The sequence below is a fragment of the Dipodomys merriami genome, unplaced genomic scaffold (genome assembly GCF_024711535.1).
Source record: "Dipodomys merriami isolate MVZ:Mamm:240054 unplaced genomic scaffold, mDipMer1.0.p SCAF_9, whole genome shotgun sequence".
Lineage (NCBI taxonomy): Eukaryota > Metazoa > Chordata > Mammalia > Rodentia > Heteromyidae > Dipodomys > Dipodomys merriami.
In genome coordinates, this window is record NW_027206512.1 from 53,017,205 (window position 1) to 53,033,541 (window position 16,337).

General features: G+C 40.6%; 1 protein-coding gene across 2 annotated transcripts in view; it reads left to right on the plus strand.

Moving 5' to 3' along the window:
* The window catches only part of Ppargc1a (PPARG coactivator 1 alpha), a 649,949-nt gene that overhangs the window by 326,847 nt on the left and 306,765 nt on the right, over positions 1–16,337 (plus strand). The window contains exon 1 of one of the 2 annotated variants that reach the window (XM_070012854.1): positions 15,750–15,769. The exons of the other annotated variant lie outside the window; for it this stretch is intronic. The gene's annotated coding sequence lies outside the window, so the exon portion shown is untranslated. Of the gene's footprint in view, positions 1–15,749; positions 15,770–16,337 lie in introns of those variants that run through there. 2 annotated transcript variants of the gene reach the window in all.

Genomic DNA, 16,337 nt, shown 5'->3' on the forward strand with positions numbered 1-16,337 from the left:
TGAAGAAACAGAAAAGGTGAAGAAGTGTATGAGGCTACTGGTCTCAGATAAGATACTGCTGTTTCTGCCTGCCACGTTGTATTGCTAAAACAAATTAAAAGGCAGCAGAGATTCAACAGGGGTGGAGATAGACTCAGCCATCCAGCTTAAGAGGTAAAGTTGCAGACCCACATGGCCCAAGGCATGGATGCAAGGAGAGACAGAGTGCCTGGCATGTTTTTGCCATCAATCTGCCATAGATCTCCATGCCTTGTCAACTTTTCTTGTGATTAAGAGACCAGGGATGATGCTTCAGAGAGCAGGATTCCCTCTTTCCTCCTCAAGACTCAAGCTGCTAGTTGAAGCTGCTTAGAGTTTTCCAGTTCAACTTGCCCCTGAAGTCAATCTTTTAAAACAAATTCTATATTCTGTCCTTTTCATGCTCTCTTAGTTTCTTATCGTCCAACACAGGAAATGATAGATCCATTGATTTGTTGCCTTTGTATCTGTAATGAATAGAGAAAAGACATTGGAAGTTCACCAGAACAGCTATGAGAAGAAACCTTTGGATTAGCTCTTTCTTGGCATGCTTTTAAAAAGCAGTATCTAGAAGAAAGTAAAGGGAAGCCTTAGATTTTTTTTTTGGGTGGGGGTGGGTTGGGACTTGGGAAGGATCTAACTAGTTGTATGAAGGTACATGGGGAGAAACAAGCAAATGGATCTGGGGTATTGGAAGGCATAGAAAGAGAGGACTAATCAATAGCTATTTTTCAAGTGTGGAGCATAATTTTTGTCAGGCTGTTGAAATGACTTAGTGCTTCATAGTTAATGGCTGGGAGCAGATCCCTTTATCTCAGCACTCTCCAAAATGTTTGCTATCAACAATTCTTAAAGGCTGTGAGTGACTCACAGCCAATGCGAGCAATGCCAGCAAACTTCCTGAGGTGAGAAGCTGAGCTCCTCTCTGAAAATCTTCCCCTTGGACCTGGTGCCTTTGTATTTACGTTCCTCTGCTTAACAGCCCCTCATATCCTTGTGCTTGCTATCTTGTGCTCCCAGTTTCCCCTCCTTCCTTGGCAGGCTTTCCTGATTGCCTTCCTTGGCCTTAGGAAAATACCACTTTCTTAGTCCTCTGTGGTCCATACTTGGGCATCACTCGGTCTCGTGGTCTGCATCAAACCTGCAAAAGCAGAGACTGCACTGCAACTAAACATGGCAATGGTTTATATGTACATGAAGTCTGAGAAGCATGGATTCATCCACCAATACTTGTTTTGCTGCTGTTCTCCCTCTCTCTCTTCATTTCCTAAGGTCCCCTTTTTCCCCTCTTACCTTAGGTTAGATGATGCTTTAAAATTTTTACCTGCCTCTGTATAAGTGATTCCATATCTTGATGAGTGATACAGCCACGGATTGAAATCAAGACTCATTAAAAGCTAATTATTTTTCAAGGTTGCGTATTTGCTTGGGAAACTGAAAGCTGAGGGTGTTGGAGGGTTTTCTTACTTTACAGCAGGATGTAACTCCTTAAAGAGGCCCGAAGATTCGACATTGCATGCAGCAAAGTTCATGTTGTCTTACCCTCCTCGTACTCCAATTTTAGTCACTCTTCTACCAGAAAAGTGGGTTCTGTATGGCACTGTAGAAATATTGGAAGTGTGTTCTTTCTAGATGGTTTCCACATGAGTCAGGTACTTACATTGATTGAGGGCTTACTGTGAACCAAGCATGCATTATATACTTTCTGGTAAGGTTTCCTGAGCACAGCTGCCCAAGGACATATGATCCCGTTTTGAAGATAAAGAAACTGAGGTCCTGGAAAAAGATGGAAATGGTCAAAATTCACATACATAACTGCAAGTGTCATATACATCTGTATTTGGAAGAAGCAACATTTTTAAGTACTTTGTGTTCTCCAGTTGGAAATTCCTTTCTTCAGCTCTGAAAGGCTCTTTCCATATAGTTCACTAAGGCTGGATCATATGAGAGATGCACTGCACAGCCCATTCCTGACTTTCTCCCACATCTGGGGTCTACCCACCCCATCCTTGTCTTCGTCTCTTCTGTTTCAAATACTGTCCTCAGCTCTCCATCTCTTCTGCTCTCTCTGGACAAGGCCTCACAGCTTGCTCCGTTCTGTGGTCTTTGGAGTTTGCTTACTTGTAGAATTACCTGGAGCCCACTCCAACAAGGTCGCTGCATCCTTTGCTCCCTCTGCTCCCTTCGCTCTGCCTGGCACTGCGCCTGGCCCATCACAAATAACACGTATTTGTTCAGTGAATTGAATCTGAGCTGATTTCCCTCTGACAGGGAGTATCAAAGCCTGGGTGGGAGAAGGTTGTCCATAGAGGAGAATTTGTCCACATGGATTAGTACACACTTTTTTTTTTTTAAATCAAGGACCCATGCATATTTCTCCTAAATTACATCCCATGCCCAAATAGGTAAAGCTGAGGGAGTAGAGTAAGAGACAGTGTATTATGAAACTCTGTATCCATCCTGGCCTGGTCTGGTCGGGGATATTCCGAACATAAGCTTTTTACTACTTAAGAGTCTCACTAGTAAAACCCAGCTTGAAAGAAGGCAGAGAAGATGTAAAACTTCCTCTTGGAAAGCTATTCTGTCTTTGATTTTTTTTTCAGCATGTCTTCAAGTGATTTGGGTGTATTTTTAATCCCCGTGAGACATGCTGTTGTAAGGAGAGCTAAATATAGGGGCCACCCCTTCCCCCTTTCTTTTATTCATTGGACTTCGTCTTACTAGGAGGGAAAGAAAGTGCACAAGATTCCCCCCCCCCCTCCACCCATGGAGCTGTGACGTTTGCCCTGATGGGTTCTGTTGAAAGAAAAATTCATAAATACTGTGTTGGAAATAAAGATAATGAATGGATTCTTTTTGGAGGAAACATTAAGTGGGAGTTTATTTATGTTAAACCTTGCCTGTCTGCTGAAGACTCGCGCGATCGTTCCTCTTGTTTCGCTCAGGGTCTTTTGGGGACAGCAGTCAGCCTGCGTTACTGGAGTGAGCTTTAGTCCCTACCAATCGGAACCAGAGGAGCAGGCCACTCTGCTAAAAATAATACACAGCATCAAAGCAGCAGCTATAATTCCGGTGCGTTTTATACTGACAAGGCTTTTTCTTTCTTTGTAAAGAAAGCATTAAGCACATCTTAAAAGCAAACAACTTTGTGAGTATCCGTTGGACCAGAAGGAGAGATCTGGGCTACTTGCAGCAGTTAAAGCCCCAGAGCCCTGCGTTGGAGGGCCCTGAACTCTTCTATCAGCTCTTTTGTGTCTTTGTGTCCCACACACCTTTAGGCTCCAGCTTTTCAATGTACTCTGGGGGGATCTGGGATGTAGCTGGGAGAAGTCACAGTATGATTATAGCTGCCACCAAGGACCATCATCATCTTTAAACAATTGCTAAAGAAGCTGATTAAGAAGGTAGCTGGGAGCCAGGCATTGGTGGCTCATGCCTGTATTCCTAACTACTCAGTAGGCTGAGATCTCAGGACCTTGGTTCAAAGCCAGCCTGCGCATGAAAGTCCATGAGACTCTTATCTCCAATTAACTACTAAAAGACCAGAAAAGACTGTGGCTCAAAGCAGTAGAGCATTATCCTTGAACACAGTGTCCAGGCCCTAAGTCCAGGACTGACACATACACACAAAAAAATCAAGAATGTAGCTGGGTTTGTGGCTAATGGAAATGTCTCTGCTATCGTCCATTTGGCTGATGCTCTGCCCCTTTTAAGGACATGGGAATTTTGGAGAGTTACTCAACATCTCCGCACTTCTGTTTCCTCCTCTGTAGAAGGAGGGAGATGATAATATGTTACGGAATTGTTTTGAAGATGAAATAGGAAGCAATGTGAACTCAACATGCTTGAGCCTCTGAATTGGCCATTGCTGGTGAAGTTTCTAGTCCAGTTTCTGGATGTGACTTTAGCATCCTGCATCACTATACAATCTTCTTTTTGTATCTGTGGATTGTGCATTGTGCTTCTAACCAACCACACACCAAAAATCTTTTAAAAGTAGTTTTAACAAGTGTGAACTTTTTTTGTGTCATCACCTACTTTCCCTTCAAAAGCCCCCACAATATTATAACAACTATTTACCCAGCACTTGCATTATCTTAAGAGAGACATACTTTAAAGCTTATGGGAAAATATACAAATACTCTACCATTATGTATAAGAGAGTTGAGAATCTACAGATTTCTGTATCTAAGGGGGTCCTGGAACAAGTGCTTCAAGGGTACTGGGGGACAGCTGTATTTGCTGTGTTTCAACAACCATCTGTGGAGACTGTCTTGGCTTAGTATGGTTTCTAAACATGTTCCTAATCTTGATTCCCAGTGTTGTTTTAAGCAGGATGACAGCCTCAGCTTTGGAGGAGAAGTTGTATCCAATAATGTTGTATCTGTTGTCCAAGTGGGCTTCCTCATAGAAAAGAGACCTCTTACTCTAAGTCTCTCCTGCTGTTCCTCAATTTAAATGGAAAAAAAAAAGCATCTCACAACCTATGCTCAAGAAATGGAACCACAGCTTGGACTAGTAGAGGATTTTGCCCAAAAAAGCAGAGTTCCAGAGGTCCCAGATGGCAGAGTTTCAGGCAACACTCAAGAAATACAGTCCCACTGTCCCCCTCCCCCCAGCCTCTCTGAAGAAGCTCTTTTTTGCAATCTCTTTGCTGTGAAGGGCAATTTGCAAAGCCTTTAGAATCTCTGCTAGTCTTGCTTTGTCCAGCCACCAAAGGGAACCTGGGGGAAAATAGACTCAGGAGCTACTAAATCTGATGAAATGTTCTCTTTCTCCCCCCATCCCCATTTTCCCCTTCATGCAAATCCTTGACTGAAACCTAGCAGATGAGAGATTGTGCAGACATGTTTATTTGTTGGAATTTGGGTTGACGATTGAATCTGAAAGGAAGAAAGATGTTGTAGTTCAGAGTTCTAGAAAGTGTTTTTCTGGAGCCGTGGCCTGCATTGATATAGATACTTTTCAAAAAAACTACCACCATATGCTGATTTTTTCATATTTATGTATGTATATATGTATGCATGCATGTATGTATTTATTTGTTTATTTGGTGCTAGTCCCAAGGTTTGAACTTGGCCTGGGTGATTTCGCAGAGCTTTTTATTTTTTATTTTATTTTTGCTGAGTGCTAGTGTTCTACCACAGCTTCACTTCTGGCTTGTTGGGTGATTAACAGGAGATAAGAGTCTCACAGACTTTCCTGCCTGGTCAGGCTTCAAACTGAGATCCTCAGACCTTAGCTTCCTGAGTAGGTAAAATTATAGGCATGAGCTACTGGCACCTGGCTTATAAAGTGAGGGTTTATACTAAAGGTGAGTTATGAGTAGCATCTTTTGGAGTTGGTCTGTGTTGGGGTACAATCTGGGTTAGGCAGGATCCCTGGGGTAGTGTGGAGAGATTTGCTTATTTTTAGATTAGCTACTACTTGATTTGCTTGCCTGGCTGGCTGTCTCCCAGGATGACAGTCATAAGCCCCTAGTATCATCCTTAGCACATAGTAGGTGTTTAATTTGTGCTTTGTGGATCGACTGCCTTGTAGAGCAACACAAAGATGAGAAAGCATAGCTTGGCACCTCTTTACTCACGAAGAAAGGCATTTATCTTGATTTCTGTTACATGATAGTATTACAACCACATTGCCAGGTTGGGACTCAGAAAAATATTTAAATAGGAATTCTGAAATCCTATTTGGACTGTACAAATTTATAGTTTGTTTGATAGTTTTGATAGTCACATTTAGAATATGTTCTCAAATAGATTCAAAAAAAACCATAGAATTTGTTTCTGTACTCTTACCTCCCTCTCCCTGGAAGTGTTAAAAATCTGCATCCTCAGTGTCACAGTTGCCAGGCTGAAACATCATCAGCATCTGTAAATTATAGTTTATTTGTTATAGAACCTTAAAAAAATCTACGTCCATTCAGTCAGAAGCTGGAAAGTATGCATTCTACTCTTATTTTGTAATTCCTGTCATAATACTTTCCTGGAAAAAAATAATGAAGAGCCAAGTTTGTAGCAAATGGCCTTACCTCTAAATTATGTTGTTATTTTTGTGGTTTTAAGCCAGACCCTTGATGTTATTTTAAGTTGGTTTTCCTGGTTTAATTTATTTTACTTGGTAAAGATTATTCATCACTCATTTAATTCCAAGGTTATCTATTGATTCTTTTCTCCTCATTTGGTATTTTCTGACATTTTGTGGCACTCCATATTGATTTATACAAAATCAGTCATCTGAATGTCCAGGGGAGGTGACGTTTGCTTGTCATCAGCTGTTTTTCTGAACTAATAAGTGGAAGAGCCATGTATGTCGAGGATGTGGGGTGATTTAAGGGCTAGAGTGCTGCCCTTCACACCTCCTGGATCATTCATATCAGAATCTTTGCTGAATGTTGAAACGGAGATCACAGACAAGAAACTACAGAGCACAGACTAAATCTTTCCCACCAGGCTTGTCAGTCATTTCCTTCCCACGCTACTATAAACCTTCACCTTCATTTACAAATTAAATAAATAAATCAAGCAAGCAAACAAGCCAGCTAGCTTACCAGGCTGAGTAGAGAGCATTAAGATAAGAACTTACCTTAGGAACAAAAGTTGTTAAAATGTGAATGAAACCTTGTGAGTCTGGAGTGGGGGGGGTGTGGGTGGGGAAGTGGGGAATGTGGGGAGGGGTGCATTTCTGGTAAGTTCCTCCATGATATTGACCTCTACCTTCTGAGTTACAGGGGCTTAGCCTCATTTCCAAACATATTGTCTGCCTGCTTGCTTGCTTGCTTGCTTTCTACCTTTCTTTCTTTCTATCTTTCTTTCTTTCTTTCTACCTTTCTTTCTTTCTTTCTACCTTTCTTTCTTTCTTTCTTTCTACCTTTCTTTCTTTCTTTCTTTCTACCTTTCTTTCTTTCTTTCTACCTTTCTTTCTTTCTTTCTACCTTTCTTTCTTTCTTTCTTTCTTTCTTTCTACCTTTCTTTCTTTCTTTCTACCTTTCTTTCTTTCTTTTTCTTTCTTTCTTCTCCTTTTTTCCCTCCTTCTTTCCTTCTTTTCTTTTCTTTTCTTTCTTGCAACTTGTACAACTGTGTCTGAGGTTCCTCTAACATTGCAATGTTGGTATTTTTGGAGTGGGATGAAGGAAGAAATGCTTCCCTTCTCTCCCCCACCCCCTACATATACATTTTATGACAGCCAAGAAAGCTAATTATATAAACTTATTGGGGAGTTTTACTAATCTACAATTTAAAAAATGGGGAGTTTGCAAGGTCCATTTTCATGTGTCTTTGAATTCATAATTTTAAGATTTAGAGAAGCTTTGTTGCCTCTCCCTTCCTCAGATTCAACCTCTTCTGAGATGTCTGCATTCCATCCTTATTTCTTGACAGACTGAAAAGAGTCTAATTCTCCAAGCTAATATGGCAGTTAACTTGTCATAATGTTCCAGGGAGGGTTTTGTATGTTTTTTCCAGTATTAAAAATTATCTTAAGGCAGTCATACAAAGGAATTGCCAACAAAGCAGTTTATGACACAATGTATCTTGCTCAATGTCCTCCCTTTCAGCGTTGTCACCCATCCATCCCAGCCACACATTCCCTCACTCTTCTTAATTTTCAAGGATATACATTGAATTCTTGACTGCATTCTTCCTTCCTTCTCCTCTTCATTCATCTACCATAACATAAATAGTTTTAGAACCAAAAGATAAATAGATTTTTTTATACTGCCAAGGACAATATTTGAAGAGAAGGGAAAGGGGAGACATTTCTAGTTCACTTCATATATCATAGTCTATTTCTTTTTTTATCTAATGAAAATTTTAATGCATTGTTATTATAAAGGTGATACTCAGAGGGGCTACATAAGTCAGATCAAGAATACACAGTCTGGGGCTGGGAAAGTGGCTCAGTGATAGAGTGCTTGCCTTGCATGTATGAGGCCCTGGGTTCGATTCCTCAGCACCATATAAACAACAAAAGCTGGAAGTGGCACTGTGGCTCCAGGGGTAGAGTGCTAACCTTGAGCTGAAGAGCTGAGGGACAATGCCCAGACCCAGAGTTCAGGCTCTACGACCTAATAAATAAATAAATAAACAAACATAGTCTATTTCTTATCGAGCCTATGTATAAGAGTGGCCTTCCCTCTCCACTCATTAGTCTATTATTATTATTTCTGTGGGCTTAGGAGGTGATGGTGTTTAAAGAAAACTCTTTGAAGAAAGCACTCTATAATTAATCTGTCTTATGCTTCATGTTTGCCAGGACCACATTCTATTGTCCTTGTGTTCTTTTGATGTCTAGAACATGGCAAAGTCAGGAATAGGATATAAACATACTGGAAAAGCCAATTCTATTTTTTGCAGAGAATAGGGAAGGATGATGTACAGAATGTCTTTACCTGGTTGGATTTAGATTTGATTCTTCTCAAATCAATGACAGATTTATATGTAGAGAAAAATTGATGTTCTCATCTATACATTTTTATTACATTATTTTGCTTCGGGCTCAAACATATCAAAGTCACTCAGACATTGTGGATAAAATCACCTAATTTCCATCAATAAATGCGTGCTAAATCCTTCTGATTATAGGCAGTTGGTATTATTGTGTTATAGGAAGACATGGTAATGCCACACAGTAATTAATTGGTGACTACATTGCTCAGATTTATACAGATTTTAATGTCTTTAGTTCCAGCCAGGATGTTTCTTACCTAAGTAATCTAAGTAAACTTAGATATTGAAATGGATTCTGTTTGTTGGTTTGAATATCTGAATCTATTGCTTTCTAGCTGTGTTCATTGTATATAGGTTAAGCAAAAGTCCTCCCCAGTTTGCCACCTTCAGTCTTATGAAAGAAACCTTCTTCTTCCATACATTGAAAATGGCAGTTGTCTGCTTAGTAACATAAACAGATTAAGTTGGAAAATAATAAATGAGGTACATGCATAGAAATTCAGCTTTGCTTAAGGCACATAAATGAATATGTACTTATCATTATGATGTTAAGGCTTTTTTTTTATTCTTGTGAATGTAAGTCTACCCAGTGAAGTTCTGAAGTAAGTGTAGGTGTGAGTATGTGAATATATATGCTGGTACTAGACCTAAAACTCAGGGTTTTGTGCTAACATTTGACTTTCTGGCTCACCTTTGGAGCTCTCACATTTGACACACATTTGTAGTCCTACCTTGAACTGTTTAATTGGAATGGAGTTTCCAAGACTTTTCTGCCTCTGCTACTTTGAACCTTGATTCTACAATCTCAGCCTCCTGAGTACTTAGGGTTATAGGCATGAGCCATTGATACCTGATGTCCAAACCAGTTATCTGAAAGCGACTTTTCCTTATGGGGTCTGCCCAAATACTTGACATATTTCATAAAATCAACAAGTCCCTTCCTGTGCAAATTCACCCTTAATAGATATAATTAATCGATTATGTAATCACATTAGCAGCATACCTGGCAAAAGACAGAATTGGGAACAAGTACAAATGATTCTTGGTAAGCATGTAATTCATGTCAAAGGATATGAATATTTTAGAAATATTTCTAGAATATTCTCTAGCCACAGGCTTTCCATGCTGGGACTGTCTGCAGTTCGGCTTCACTAGTATACACAGGGAACAGCGAGGCGTCATTCCAATGAAGCAGCAAGCTGGGACAAGCTCTGTAGTTTTTGTCCCTGCTAAAACACAATGACTAGTGCAGGGCTCACCTGGTGCTGAGCTATCACTCAATGCTTTTGTGTTTGCTTTTGTTTGTTTTAGAGTTAACAGATACCTCTGGTATTGTGACTTTGATCTATCAATGGAACTTATTTGTGAAGCACATTTCTGAGGGTCCTAGACACTTATTAATGCCTAATAGAAACAAAGGAAATCAAAACCACACACAGAGAAAATAGAGTAGAAAGTTGATGCAGGGAAATGCATGATGGGCTATCTTTCATCTCCTGGAAAATTTCCTGGGGATGGAATAATGTAGGGAAGTGCAATAGAATGGGAAGCAGAGACTTACAAAGACTCTAACATGGTGTTAAAAACCATAAGTGTGTAAAAAACTCTATTTGGGGGGCTGGAAGGGGCCAATGTACTCCTTGGTTTCTACTTACTTTCCTCAACATCCTTCTGAGTCTTCTACCTCCACCTGAGCTTCTTTTCCTGTTTTCTATGAGATAATATGTACATCTGAGAATGCAAAGGGCCGTCTTCCTCTACCATAGTGGAGTCCAGGGTTAAATTCACTTAGAAAACTCTAGTCTTTCTAGTCTTTGGATTCTCAAGTTGAAGTATTAATCTATTTTTACTATATAAGTTCAAGAAATCTTCCTGAAAATCAGGGGAACACTGACGGATGCATTTTGTAAAGATTTTTCTTTTCTTTCTTTGTCCCTTTAGAACTTTTTCACAAGGGAAAGAGTTACAAATTCCGAACTCCTTTCTATTTCTGACTAGTCAGCACATTCATGATCTGCTGCGTCTCTCAAAGGTTATTTCAGGAGTAAGGAAAGGGCTCTCTGTTCTTTAGTGACATCAACCTGATGTCAGCTTCCAATGATACGCGTGGATCAGTCACCACTCAGGCACAACATGTGATATAACCAAGGAGTGTTTCCCATTCTGAGAAAGGCAGGGTAGGTAAAAAGATAACTTCTAAGATAACATTTCAGTATGCATTTTTATTGAAAAATGTGTTTTTTTTTTGTACTGAAAGGGACATTGGTTCATTAAGAGTGTCACGACAAAGTATCACAACTGAGACGGTTTAAATGACATACATGGAGTATCTCACATTCCCAGAGGCTACAAGTCCAAGTATAGTAGAGCAGGTTCTTTTTGAGGGCTAAAGGGAAGACCCCGGTCTGCCCTTCTCCCTCCAGCTTCTGGAGATTAGCTGGCGATTCTTGGTGATCTTTGGCTGTGGATGTGTGACCTTGATCTCAGCCTTTACTAACCTCTAGCATTCTCTTATACATGGGTCTTACTGTCCACAGGCCCCTCTTTTAAAAAGACCCTGATCACATTGACCTCATTTATTTAATGCCCTTTGTAAAAACCTTGTCTGCAGCTAAAAACATATTCTGAAGCACTGGGGATGAAGAAACTCACCTTATCGCTTTATGTTTTTCAGTGATGGAATTGTGCTAAGGTGTTTGCTAGTCAGGCACTCTGCCACTTGAAGCATGCTCTCAGCAACTTTTGCTCTTGTTAATTTTGGAATAGGATCATGTGTATACATATATCTAGACTGGCCCAGACCTTTTTTTCTTCCTATTTTAAAATTTAATCAATTTATTTATTTGCCAGTTGTAGGACTTGAACTCATGGCCTTGAACTACTCTACTACTTATGCCACAGCTCCATTTCTGGTTTCTAAGTAGTTAATTGGAGATGAAAGTTTCAGAGACTTTCCTGCCTGGGCTAGCTTCAGATCTGAATAGGTAGGATTATAGGTGTGAGCCACAGGTTCTTGGTTTGATCTTCCTATTTATGTTTCCCATATAGGTAGGATAACAAGGTACGTGCTATGCCCAGCTATTGTTTGAGATGAGGTCTCCCTAACGTTTTATTTTTTAAATCCATGCTGTAATCCCTCCCCCCACCAATCTCTTCCTCTAGAGTTTCTGTTATTACAGGTGTGAGGCACTGTACCCAGATCCCAGTGTGTTTTAAAACAGTATAATTTAATACAGAGAACAGGGCATAGTTACTAACATTTGCATTTGAAAACATTGGGGGAAAATATCTCAAAGTGGTGTCTCAGAGCAAGTTGAAATGTATGCAGCTAAAAGGCACAAGAGTTTGAAATGAAAGCATTTAGGTTTGTAAATTGTCTGTGTGATCTGGCACTGTTGCCAACTCTGCTTTTCTTACCCTTTATTTTCCTGGTTGATCCTTCATTTAATGAAAATACTTAAAAGCAAAAAAAAAAAAGAAAAGAAAAGAAACTGATTTCTTGCTGCAAGAATAATGAATAAAATCTTTGCAATTTAATAAATGCCTATTCTCACATGTGTTCTTATTATGTTATATTCGGAGTCACATACTTTGTTTTATCACAGCAAATTCATACTAAGCTTCATTTGGTATTTGATTTGATTTCATTAATTTCCTTGATAAGTTGTAAATAGCATTAAAGTAATGCTATATTGAGTTTGCATTTGAAGATGTAGGGGCACTGCATCATTGACCACTTACATTCCTTTTTAAAATTCATCTTTCCGCATCATCTATGGCAAATGCCATACTTAATGCTACCACTGTATGAGCAGAAAAATACCAAGATTGCAAAAGAAGAAGGAAATAGTAGAGTGTGAAGGAAAAGAGAGGAGCTCCTCAAGCTCATCATGGAATAGAAATAATATTTCAGCCGTACTGAGTATCTGTGCTTTGCATTCTATTTGCATTTCATTTAATTCTCAGAACAAGTCTGTATAGTAAGGACTGTGGATTGATCAGGATAGGTGAGGTTGTGTTGTAATAACAAACAGCCCCACAATGCTTGTTTAGATAATGGCTGTGTTGGTCAGGGTAACTCTCAAGGCTGCTGTGCTCCATGTGTTAGTTCAGCATTCTACTTTGTTCATTTTATCCATGTGGCTTCTGCTATCCTCACAGTTGGGAGCCAACAGTGAGCCTGTGGGGCTGGTGACTTAGAACCTTCTATCATCTCTCTTATTTTTATTATTAAATATTGTTATTGTTATTGTATAGTGCTGATGTGCAAGGGGCTATTGTTTTCGTAAGTCAGATAATGAGTATGGTACATTTCTTCTTGGACAACATCTCCTCTCCCTTTTCTCTCTCCCAGGTTTTCCCTCCCGTTCCCACCCACAAATTGTATAATTCATTTTCAACATGGTATGTAGTGGGTGGCACTGCTGCATTTGTTCATCCTTTGTCCCTCCATTTCTGTGTCCCCATACCCCCTTGCCCCAAAGACAGATAAACGAACAAACCTAACATTTCACTATACTTCCTTGGCCAAAACAGGTCATGCCCAGTTTTAAGAGAGTTCGCAAATTCAGTCTTGCCAGGTGTCCAGAGGTAGAGGGGATCCAAATATTGGTGAACACTAATGTGCCTAACTAAGATAACAGTCTTTCTCACTTCTGGTAGTGGAAACCAGAGTTCAGAGAAGCTAATGAATCTGTCCCGGGGTCTAGAATTAGGAAAAAGCAGAGCACGAATCATGAAGACTAAGCTGCCTTCCATGAGAACAAACTCAGCTACACTGCAGATGGGGGTGATTCAAATGGGAAAAGTAATTACTCCCCCTTTTCCTAATTGGGTGTGTTTGGAGGAGGTAGGGAAGAAGCAAATGCTAGGGGAAGCTTCCACCGAGCCTTGATTCTTGGCTAATTTTCTGGATCATTGATCCTCTGGCCTTTCTCCTTTATGCCTCCTGAGAACCTGCAAGATGCACCTGCGTATGCACCACAAAAATGAGGAACCAAGCAAGAAAAAGGAAGGGTCTTTTCTTTGTCTGCTTTGTTAGAAGCAAGATAGAAGGTATTGTCTTGCGATTATTAAGAGGATAATCATAGCCTGTTACTTTTGTATGGCAGCTTTCAGTCTAAGAAGCATGTTCCCAGATCAGCTGGAACTAAGAGCAGACTTTAGTATGACCCTAGAGTGTGATTCCAGACCAGGGAGATGCGATTGCCCCATGAGATAATGGGGTCTGAAGCTGCCTCATGAAGAAGGTATTGACTGGCATGATGAAGGACTAGGCTCCAGACCTGGGCTAACTCTGGGCCCTACCATCTAGACCAATATAACTTCATTTCCCTTGTATTCTGCCTCTGTCAATTGGAAGCAGAATAAGGACTTCAGAGAATATTTGTAAGGAGAAGTGAGAATGTTTAAAAGGGATTAATGAACACAGTGCTGGGCACAGGGTTATTTGTGCATCTGTATTGGTGGTAGGTGCTCTTATGATTGTGCTGATGGTTAACAAGCTGGTGATGGTTTGCCTTTGCATGGAAGATCACAGTGGGGATTTTATATTCACTTTGGGGAGCACTGGAGTGGGTGGAATGCATTCTGAGACTGGCAAGTAGGATGGAGAAAGGACCTGAAGTGGAAAGATCTAATATCATTTAACCTGAAAAATGGACTTAGAGTAGAAACTCAAGGGCCCAAGTCCCTATGGTCGTTAGATATCTGAAGGCTGCCTCACAAAATAGACTTCAGACTTATGGGTAGAAGTTGCAAGGGAGGAAGATATCAGATCATTTTAGGCAAAGTGAAGGACCATGAGGCAGGACCAAGGTGAATTCACTAGTAGTTGTTGGTATAAACGTTGTCTCAATAGATATTGGCAGGGTGTTGGGGATTCAAACATCAGATGAGTGATTAGAGAGGCCATCAATGATACCAGCACTTGGATTTATGGTCCTGAACCTGGTTGCTTAAGGAAGCTGTCCATAAAGGTTAAACAAACAAACACGTACTGAGATTAAGACCCTACCCTAGACCACATACATTCTAATGTCTGAGGGTGAAGTTGTACCTGAGGAGCATAAGATATTAATGTTCTGTTTATTTTTATTTATGTTTTATTAGTCATGGGGCTTGGACTCAGGGCCTAGGTGCTATCCCTGAGCTTTTTTTTTTTTTTTTCTCAAGTCTAGGGCTCTACTGCTTTGAGCCATAAGTCTACTTCCAGTTTTCTGGTGGTTTATTGGAAGTAAGAGTCTCATGGACCTTTCTTCTTCCTAGGCTGGCTTTGAACCATAATCGTCAGATCTCAGCCTCCTGAGTAGCTATTACAAGTGTGATCTACCCGTGCCCTGCTATCTTTTTTATTCTTTTTCTTTTTTTAGATAAACAGAGTAAGTTTATTTGAAGGTGGAAGAAAGCCATGAAAAAAAGTAGCCAGACTCTCCAAAGGGGAGGTCGCCAAGTGGAGTCCCAACAATACCTTTCTGTCTGAGGAAGAGTAATGGCAGGCAGGGCAGCTTCATTGGGTTTTCTTTCGGCTAGAGCTCAGGTTTGGAGGCCTGGCTGCAAGCCGAAGCCTGTGGTTTTTGTGAATCCTGGCTCAGGAAATGGGTTGGGGTTCATGCTTGCCTGTAGCACAGGCACATATCCTAGAGATATCAGGATTCAACTGTGTGCATGAAGCTATTCCACTCATTGTAGCTCGCTATTATTCGAGTTTCCAGGCAATTGAATGGTGCATGCGATAGTTTTGGAGTGGGGGATATGTTCAGTGGAATGCATTAGCTGCTATGGAGAGATTATTTCTTCTAGAATATACCAGCCCACTGATACAACCCTGCAGAACAATGTAAATTGTGGTGTGTGTGTGTGTGTGTAAAACACAATGAGCACACACATAGAAGCGCATATTTCTAGAGCCGTCACATCTCCCTCCTCTGACCTTTCTACCAGAAGCATAAGAACTACTTATTGTCCACTAGCCCTGTAGCTTAGTTATTCCTGATCTCTTCACATTTGGCTGAACTGTCCTTCAGTTGGGTCAGTTGTTTGTTATCCGGGTAACCCCATATACCTTGAATTTATTCCCCAATGCCTTCCTTCTGTCCTATCCCTCATCGTCTGGCATGGCATTTTCTCCATGACAGTCAGCTCCTGAGCTGCCCTTGCTGCCGCTTTGCTAAAGGCTTGCATGAGGAGAGAGCAGAAGCCCCTGGCAAATCCAGTCTGTCTGAGCAGCCTCAGCAATGGATGAACCCTCCCTCAGGCTGGAAGAAGACTGGAGAAGAGAGCTTCCGCGAGGACCAGCCTGGCAGGTAAGTGATGTCCTCAGCCTCATCGGGGACCAGAAGCTCTCATCTCTTTTAGCCCCGAGTCTATGTAATGCACACGAATGTATTTGCAGAAAGGCATACTCTGCGGGCGCTCCCGTTCGAGACAAGTCGTCGTTTGTTTCCATTTCCTTGCAAACCACACCAACAAGGCCTCAAGTGAATTCGCTCTTGGTTCTTAAGCTAGCGAGTGAGGTTTTTACAAATCTATATGTGTTGCTAAATTTATACTTTTTTCATAAAGGACCTTGAATTAACAAGTTGCAGGTGGTGTATCTCAAAGGAGGCATGCAGATTTTGTTGGTGTGAGTACAAGTTCATTGCAATATAAAAATTTAATACAACACCTGTCATTAGACTTATTTTTACAGTGTTAGAGTAGCTTGCAAAAAGGGGGCTTGGTTTTAACCTATTATAATGAGGTGACCATTCTTTTAATGCAGCCTGCGTGCCTTCCTTATTTATGCTGAACTCGTGTAATAGGGAGAAAGTCTGTGGTATGCTGAGAGTTCAAGCTAAAGAATTCATTTTGGTGGAGAGGCAGTTTTCATTA